Source organism: Zingiber officinale, chromosome 8B, assembly GCF_018446385.1.
Source record: "Zingiber officinale cultivar Zhangliang chromosome 8B, Zo_v1.1, whole genome shotgun sequence".
Classification (NCBI taxonomy): Eukaryota; Viridiplantae; Streptophyta; class Magnoliopsida; order Zingiberales; family Zingiberaceae; genus Zingiber; species Zingiber officinale.
This window is the reverse complement of record NC_056001.1, coordinates 113883204-113893052: the sequence shown is the minus strand read 5'-3', so window position 1 is coordinate 113893052 and position 9849 is coordinate 113883204. Positions and strand designations below refer to the sequence as shown.

Genomic DNA, 9849 nt, shown 5'->3' with positions numbered 1-9849 from the left:
TAAGAGCTCCGAGTAGCTTAAGGTAGAGAAGGGAAAAAGTGTCAAACATGCCACTTTACTGGCTCGGTTGAATAAACAGGCTTAGTACCTTCGAGTCCAAGATCCACTCAGCCAACACTAGGAAACTCCATGTTGACCCCTTCATTAATCATACTCGTTTCGACATGAGCCACCAATGGCATTGCATCGTATCATTCTTTATGCTCTATTCCATTCTTATCATTGTCATCTATCACACATTGGGACTTCACATGCAGGTGCCCTCTAATGTTAATCCTGTATTTTTGTTGCCTCTTTGAGTAGCCATGTGGTGGCGAAAGCTCTATAGCCATCTGGCTTAGTTAGGGGGCACACAAAAAAAGGAAGTTTTCTCCCTACGAGGCCTTTATAGGGGATTTCATCACTCATATCCATGTGGTATCCCCCAAACAGCCTTGAACATTATTTATTTATTTATTTTAAAAGTAACTGCCCATATATTTAGTATCTCATCACATCATATGTTAAAGGACCAGACTGTGTTTTCTTGGAAAGAGTAAATCCTGTGTTTACATTGCCTCTTTGAGTAGCCATGTGGTGGAGAAAGCTCTTGTGCCATCTGGTTTAGTTAGGAAGCATACAGAAAAGTGAAGGTTAACCCTGAGGGTAAACCACAATTATCTTTTTTCAATGCAAAAAGTCATTTCTATTGAAGAGAGGAGGACGAGTAATACTTAATCCCTTAAGTTAAGTCATTGATTACTAAAATAGAAAACTAGAAAGAGGTACCAAGACTTGGTCTTGGATTAATAGTGCTTGAGAAAGGAAAAAATGTCAACGACTCGAGTGGTGAACGAGAAATGATTATCTGAATAGGAAAATTTCACCAATTCAAATAAGATACGAAAAATAGAAATCAGAAAAGAAACACAGTTCCCCCGGCTTGATTGGTGGTTGCACCAATTCAGAGTAGAATATAGCTTTGATATCACTTGTTGGATCTAGACGCACGTGAAAGTAGGGGGGGGGGGGGGGGGGGGGGGGGAATTACATGGTTTTGAAAATTTTTCATTTTATTCTTTTCATTTTGAAATTAAAGTATGCACAGTGGAAAAGAAGGATGCAGGAAAGCAAGCGGAAAACACAAGTACACGATCAGTTTTACTTAGTCGGGAGTATTCAGTTACTCCTACTCCAAGACTCAAGTCCTGTGAATCTATCGATAGGTAATCCACTAAATACCTTTTCTAGAACCACCAGAAGAGGGAATCGAGTACAAAGAAAAGTTAAGATAAGTATAATACACTACACTTTCTTTTTATGCATAATTTAAGTACAGTATGAAATGTTCTTTACCCAACACCTTCAAAGATGATCGGATTGCTCAGTGTTTGATGGCTCCTCAGCAGTAGTAGGACACAGCAACATCGTAGCTGATTAGCAGCAGGATGCCGGAGCAGTCGGAATGCCAATCGGATGCGTAGAAGCTTGTATTAGTGATGATTTCAAACCCTTGGGTGAGCACCTCTTTTATAGAGTGTGGCAGGTGTCTTCCATAACCTCGAAGGTGTCTTCCATAGGTAAAACTTTATCCTGAAGTCGCCACTCCTTATCGTCGATGAAGTCATAATTTATCCATTAGAATGTGTCTTCCATAGCACTTAAGGCACCTTTCATGAACAGTGCCAAAGGTGCCTTCCGTCGCACGGAAGGTGCCTCGGGTACTGTTCACTCGAGGTGATTTTTTCTCCTTTTCCCCTACAAAACGTATTAATCCAATGTAATAAATAATAACCTGTAAGATAAAGTTAACATAATAATAATATGATTAATTTATGACTTAGACCCTGTCCTCCAAATCAGAATCTAGTTAGGATCTCAATTTAAGTTTCCGAAATGGACTTAAATTGGATTGATACCTACTGTTCCCTCAATCGAGACGCGTCTTACTTAGTCACTCTCCTTCAGTGACTTACCTTCACTTACTAAGTGTTAAGTTGCCTCATCGACGCCCAATTTGACCCACCAGGTCTTTCTACTGGAATCACATATCTGAACTTTCTCCTGTCGGAAATTGAACATCCCAACCTCTTGCCAGAATCTCACATCTAGACTTTGCCAATTGAGAATTGCACATCCCGACTAGGGATGGCAATAGGGTGAGTTCAAACCTGACCCCGTAATAAACCCGCCCTGGCGGGACAGGTTTAGACCCGCCTAAACGGGTCTAAGGCGGGTCCGAGGCGGGTCTTGGGTTTAACCGGACCCGCCCCGGACCCATATGTATATATATATATATATAAATATATAGTTTATTAATATAGTTTTCCTTATATTTAATAATTAATATTTTAATTAAAATTTTATTTTATAATATTTTAATATTATAAAATATATTTTAAATATGGCGGGTCTAGCGGGTCTAATCTGGACCCGCTCTGTTGGGTTCATGCGGCGGGGCGGATCCAAAGGGAGGCGAGGCGGGTTCTGGGTTTAGGGTTCCAGGTTTAGCCAAAGCCGCCCCGACCCGGACCCGTTGCCATCCCTAATCCTGACTGGACTTCCTGTCTGGTGTCAGGTCCTCTTGATCTGTCAGGTTAGTCAACCCTGTACACTCAGTAAATGTATTAGATCACGATAACACCTAACTTAATTCACTTGTCATTCATCAAAATCTAAGTTAAACCGTTAGTGCAATTTGCACCAATATTATATATTTGAAAGAACGAGAAAACTTTAAAAAATATATACAATAGCCAAGAAAGAAGCTAAGAGAGTGAATGAAGAAAAGAATGAAGTTTTTGAGCGATTATATAAAAAATTTGATACAAAAGAAAGGGAAATAGGTATTTATAGAATAGCTAAAATGAGAGAAAGGAAGACAAAAGATCTTATCTAAATAAAGTATATTAAAAATGAATATAATAGAGTATTAGTAAACAATGGAAAAATAAAAGAGCAATAGAAAATCTATTTTCGTCCACTTTTTAATGAAGGTTTAAGTGACCAGGTAATTTAAGAAATCAAATGAGCATAGAAATTTAAATTTTTATTATAGAATTCAAACTTTAGAAGTGGAACAAGTTTTAAATAGGATACACAATGGAAAAGTCATTGGATCAGATGATATTTCGATAGAGGTATGGAAGTGTCTAGGGAAACAAGACATTGAATGACTTATGAAATTATTTAACATGATATTAAAAATGAAAAAAATATCTGATCAATGGATGATAAGTACTTTAGTTCCCTTATGAACAAGGGAGACGTACAAAATTATGTAAACTATAAGAGTATTAAACTAATGAGTTATATCATGAAACTTTAGCAAAAAGTAATAGAAAAAAATTAAAGAAGGAGACTACGGCGACCGAAAATTAATTTGGATTCATTCTTGGAAGGTCAACAATATAAGGTATACATTTCCTTTGACAATTAATTGAAAAATATCAGGAGCAAAAATAAGATCTACACACAGTATTCGTTGACGTAGAAAAAGCTTATGAAAGAGTCTCAAGAGAAATTATATGGAGAATTCTAGAAAAGTGAGGTGTTAGTGTAACATATATTGAACTAATTACGGATATGTAATAAATAATCCAATACAATAAATAATAACTTACAAGACAAAGTTAACACAATAATAATATGATTAATTTATGACTTAGACTCTGTCCTCCAGACTAGAATCTAGTCATGATCTTAATTTAAGTTTCTAAAATGGAACTAAATTGGACCGACACCTACGGTCCCCTCAACTGGGACGCGTACTCACTTAGTCACTCTCCTCCAGTGACTTATCTTCACTTACCAAGTGTCAAGTTGCCTCATCGACGTCCAATCTGACCCACCAGGTCTTTCTGTAAGAATCATACATCCGGACTTCCTCCCGTCGGAAATCGAACATCCTGACCTCCTGCCAGAATCTCACATCTGGACTTCTCCAATTAGGAATTGGACATCCCTACTGGACTTGGACTTCCTGCCTAGTGTCAGGTCCTCTTGGTCCGTCAGGTTAGTCAACCCTGCATACTCGGTAAATGTATTAGATCACGATAACACCTAACTTAACTCACTTATCATTTTTCAAAACCTAAGTTAAACCGTTAGTGTAATTTGCACCAATATTCTATATTTGTAAAAACGAGAAAATTTTAAAAAAATATATATACTGATCCGGTGGTAAGGACGGGGGACCCTCATGGGCGGAGGGTCAAAGACACGTGGAGGTCAACCCTAAGTTCGAGCCGAACGAAAGATGTCGGGCCGAACGGAAGGATGTCGGGCTGAACGGAAGGATGCCCTGCCGGACGGAAGGATGCCGGGCCGAACGGAAGGATTCCCTGCCGAACGGAAGGATGCCGGGCTGAACGGAAGGATGCCCTGCCGAACGGAAGCATGCCGAGCCGAACGGAAGGATGCGGGCCGAACGGAAGGATGTCGGGCTGAATGGAAGGATGCCCTGCCGGACGGAAGCATGCCGGGCTGAACGGAAGCATGCCGAGCCGAACGGAAGGATGCGGGCCAAACGGAAGGATGCCGAGCCGACCTGACATTCGGCCAGGAGCATCCCGGGCCGGACAGAAGACAACCCGACCATGGGCGGGTTTCCGACGCTCATAGTGAAAAGGGTCACCTGGCCGAGCAGATAGCCCGCTCGGCCGAAGCATAAAGCATCATTACTGTGGAACACTCTCAGCCGAGCACCCGGTCCAGCACGTATGACCGGCCGGACGAAAAGGGACTGCCGACCGGCCGGACACTCGCCATATAGTAAGGAGAACAGGACAAGGAAACATCCTCTGACAGCGGGTATGTCCGAGGAGCAGGCCATACGCAAGATCTTACAACAGCGGATCCCGCTGTCCCATCATAGATGTGCTCAGACTGTAGCAGTATGGTGTCAGGTAAGCTCTTCTAACAAGCCCATACCGAGGTATGGACAGAGGACACGTATGCACCTCGGTATATGTGCCCGGGCCTCTTCACAGCTCTATATAAAGGGTCCTCACCCTTCGCCGGAGGTACGAGTTCAACACCTTTGGAGCCACTTTTTTCACTGCTTGCTTGCCTGACTTGAGCGTCGGAGGGTCGCCGCCGAGAACCCCTTCCCGGCCCGACTTCTGTGCAGGTTCGCCGGAGGTTCGTGCAACCAGTCGAAGATCCACGTCAGTAGCCGGGAGCGCCACGTGCCCAGCGTCCGTTGATTCAGCATTCTGACAGGATCATATACAATAGTCAAGAAAGAACTAAAAGAGTAGTGAATGAAGCAAAGAATGAAGTTTTTGAACGATTATGTTAAAAAATTTGATACAAAAGAAAGGGAAATAGACATTTATAGAATAGCTTGAATGAGAGAAAGGAAGACAAAAGATCTTATCTAAATAAAATATATTAAAAATGAATATAATAGGGTATTAGTAAACAATGGAGAAATAAAAAAGTAATAGAAAATATTTTTTCATCAACTTTTCAATTAAGGTTTAAGTGACCAGGTAATTTAAGTAAGTCAAATGAGTATATAAATTTAAAATTTTATTATAGAATTTAAACTTCAGAAGTGGAATAAGTTTTAAATAAGATACACAATGAAAAAGTCGTTGAATCAGATGATATTCCGATAGAGGTATGGAAGTGCCTAGGGAAACAAGACATTGAATGACTTATAAAATTATTTAATATGATATTGAAAATGAAAAAAAATCTGATCAATGGAGGATAAATAATCTAGTTCCCCTATATAAAAATAAGGGAGACATATAAAATTGTGCAAACTATAGGAGTATTAAACTAATGAGTTATACCATGAAGCTTTGTGGAAAAGTAATAGAAAAAAGATTAAGGAAGGAGACCACGGTAATCGAAAATTAATTTGGGTTCATACTTGGAAGGTCAACAATAAAAGTTATACACTTTCTTAGACAATTAATTGAAAAATATCAGGAGCAAAAATAAGATCTACACATGGTATTCATTGACTTAGAAAAAGTTTATAAAAAAGTTCCAAGAGAAATTATATGAAGAATTATAGAAAAAAGAGGTGTTAACTTAACATATATTGAACTTATTACGGATATATATGAGAATATAATGACTAAAGTAAAGACTTCAGGTGGAGTAACCGAAGCATTTCTAATAAAGATAGGGTTACATCAAGGATCAACTCTAAGTCTCTATCTTTTTACACTAATTATGGATGAATTCACTACACACATTAAAGATATAGTATCGTGATGCATATTATTTGCAAATGATATTTTTTTGGTAGATAAAATACATGAAGGAGTAAATGTTAAACTAGAATCTTGGCGAAAAATACTAGGGCAAAATTTTAGGCTTAGTAGAATAAAGATAGAGTATATGAAATTTAAGTTTAGCAATATTAGATATAATGAGACAATTATTAAGATAGGAGATGACAAGTTGCTCGAAGCCGAGAGCTTTAGATATTTAGGATCTTTTTTGCAAAATGATGGAGGGATTGAAAGAGATGTCTTACATAGAATACAAACAGGATGCTTAAAATGGAGGAGAGCGTCAGATGTTTTATGTGACCGTAAAGTACCTCTAAAACTTAAAAGAAAATTTTACAAAATTACAGTTAGGCCTGCTATGTTGTATGGAGCTGAATGTATTTTTATGACTCAAGAACATGAGCAGAAGATGAGAGTTGTAGAGATGCGGATGTTAAAGTGAATATGCGGGCATACGAGAATGCACAGAATAAGAACTGAGAGGATCAGATAGAAAGTCAGAGTTGCATCTATTGAGGAAAAAAATCCAAGAGACACGTTTAAGATTGTCACACCCTAGGTAGTCTCTGCCAAAAGAAATTTCGGCAACATCTCCCTTGTTTGGTTGACAATCTGAGACTTACATACATAGCCCTCAGGGCTCACACTCATCAGCCAACACGGCTAGTATATATATCAAACAAAAATAAAACCATCCACGTAGTTTATATCAAACAGCCTCCGGCTGTCAACACAATACAAAAGAAATTGAAAATATCATCTAAACTTACCTCTTCTGCCCATCCGGCAAGCGCATAACAAGACATATCAAATACAAATCCACCAAGCAAACAAAACCCAACCAGTACATTATTTAAAGACAACCCACACAAAATCCAGAGTACAAACCAATCCAAGACTAGATCCAAGGCTCTAAGCAAATAACTAGAAAACCAAAAGACCAAAATGAAAGTTCTTGCAGCAAGGGGACTAGCAACTGGAACCTCCTGACGACATCAACCTGTAATAAAAATCTAAAGCAACGGTGTGAGTTCAACAACTCTAGCGGATACCAGATAGATATGCATAATAAGTTATAACTAATAGTAATAATTATGTGGTACAATTTTTTGAATAATAAAAGGAAATACAAACCGAAAATGGCTGAAGAAAACTATACTCACCAGGACCTCCTATCTGAATATAAAGGGTCGTCAGACCAGATACAAAATGTCACCTGTATGCATGTCAAACATATGCAACCATCAAAAGTGTAGCAACCAATATGCAGTAATCACAAGCAATAAATGCAATCATGCAATATGATGCAAAATGACATGTGTCACTCTGACGCCAGTCAACCATCACACACGCGATTGTGAGACCGAGTGGGTAGGACTATGATAACTATGCACTCTACCATCACTGTGTTGGATCGAAAGCGCTAGAGGGGGGGGGGGGTTGAATAGCGCTCATGACTTTCACTCGTTTCAGAATCGCAAAACTTGAGTAATAACGCAGCGAAATAATAAAGAAATGAGAAACACAAAAAGACACAGGTCGCTTACTTGGTTCGGAGCCTATGTCGACTCCTACTCCAAGGCTCGCGATTGTTGATCGCTTTCGGTGGGCAACAACTATAATATTGAAAATGAGTTACAAGTTAAGTGTAAGAAAAACAGTAAACTTATACCAACAACAGAAGGAAAATAGTAATATTAAGTCTCCGGGTCGTCGGCGTCAAGTCGCAACTTTGTCGGATCGTCTCGTTAGCAATTTGTCGCAAGAAGATAGCTCGTGTGTTGATCTACTATATTGCTGGTCGAGATGTCCTTTTATTGGACGTTGAAGGTGCCTCTAATGTCAGTCAAGGTGCCTTAAACCCCCAACACTTATCCCTCTTTCTGTGCTGCGATAAGCTCCGCTAACTGCTTCTTATCTCTGCCTGGAGGCGCCTCCAACAAACATCTGAGGTGCCTCCAAGCCAGTGTCTGAGGTGCCTCAGACTCCTTTGAGGTGCCTTCAGCCCCACTTCGCAGCCAGCTAATCTCTTTACACCCGAAGCACCTCCAAGCTCCATGGAGGCGCCTCCGACATTGTTCATCCGAGGGAAAACCTTGTTCTTTTGTACCTGGAAGACATGTTAGTCCCAAAACACAAACATATCCTGCAAAAATAAAGTTAGCATAGATAAATATATTAAATGAAGTGCTCGACAGTCTCCAGACTGTCCGGTTCTGACTTCGGATTTTCGCCCGAAAATCTTAAGTCGAGTCGACGCCTACTGTTCCCTCTTCCAGGAAATGCGTCCTCACCTACTCCACTCAGGAGAGTTTACCTTTGCTCAGCGTCCGGTCCGATGCTTCCGGTCTTCATGCTGGACATCCGGTCTTCATGTTGGACGTCCGGTTAGAAGTACCCACCTAAAAAAGAAGATCGTATCAACCAATCTGACGTCGAGATGCTCATCTCGAATCAGAGTCCTGCATCAATTAATACATATATTTTATTTAGCTAAATTCATATGAATTAAATAGCTAAATAAAATACCCAAATCTAATTAGGGAAAACCCTAATCGATTGTAGACATTAACCCTAACTATATTTAATCCACAGGTTAACTAGGGTTAGTTTCCTTAACCCTAATCGTACCACTATTCAATTAGATTTAAATCTATACATAATTAACCTAACCTAAAATCAAATTAAGAACAATTCATGCCTAACCTTCCCTAGCTTCCAATCTGGTGTAAGCTACAACGAAAGAAAACACACCTTACCTAAATTTACAAAATTACCTCTGTTAATCCATAGCCAGGGAGGGTGTTGCTGGAAGGAGTAGCTGCTGCTGGAAACCTAGAAACAACACCATAGCCTAAGATCAAATAACCGAGTGCTCCATCAATCCAAATCCACAGGGCACAATCTCATTTGCTGGTATTAGTTGCTGCCTACAAGTTTGCTTGTCGGAAGATGTTGCTGCCAAAGATTTTACTGCTGACACCACCCAGAACCCCCCTCAAATCTGGTCGACCACAGCTAATCACCAGTGGCTCATGTTGGTGCAGCGGGGGCTGGCAAGAGGGGGGTGAATTGCCTGAAAAATAAAAACTATACCCTCCTCGTCTTTCAACTTAAACAGATAGCAACAATAACAAAAATAAATAGCAGAAATAGAAGAGAGACAGACTTTTAACTTGGTTACAACCCAAGGGGTTGTTAATCCAAGGCGGTCGGAAATCGTACTAGCAGAGTCTCCTTCACTGTAGGCAGAGAAGCATTTTTTACACACTTAGAGCGTTCACTAGTTGCTAGGAATGAATACAGAGTTGGTTACAGAGTTGATTCTCATTTCCTATCTCTAGGGGCCTTTATATAGCTCATAGAAAGTCTATCCCGAGGGCCAAGGCACCTCCAACAAGGATCAAGGCACCTCAAAGAGGTTTGACCAGATAACCATCTATCCGATCGCAAATGGCCATTTTGTCCAGGTCTGAGGCGCCTCAAACAACCTTGGAGGTGCCTCGAACTGTTTGAGGTGCCTCAGACTAGGTTGGAGGCGCCTCAAGACTGCAAGCCAGTGCATGCGCCTTCAGCACTTTGTTGAAGGCGCCTCTAGCTAGCTTTCCATCCCCTT

The 9849-nt window shown here is 40.1% G+C and overlaps 1 non-coding gene across 1 annotated transcript; it reads left to right on the top strand.

Annotated features, from left to right (window-relative positions):
- The first annotated feature begins 330 nt into the window (after window positions 1-330).
- Window positions 331-444, top strand: LOC122018339. The gene has a single exon (XR_006121751.1). It is a non-coding gene; the product is annotated as a small nucleolar RNA U19 (small nucleolar RNA).
- The last annotated feature ends 9405 nt before the right edge of the window (window positions 445-9849 follow it).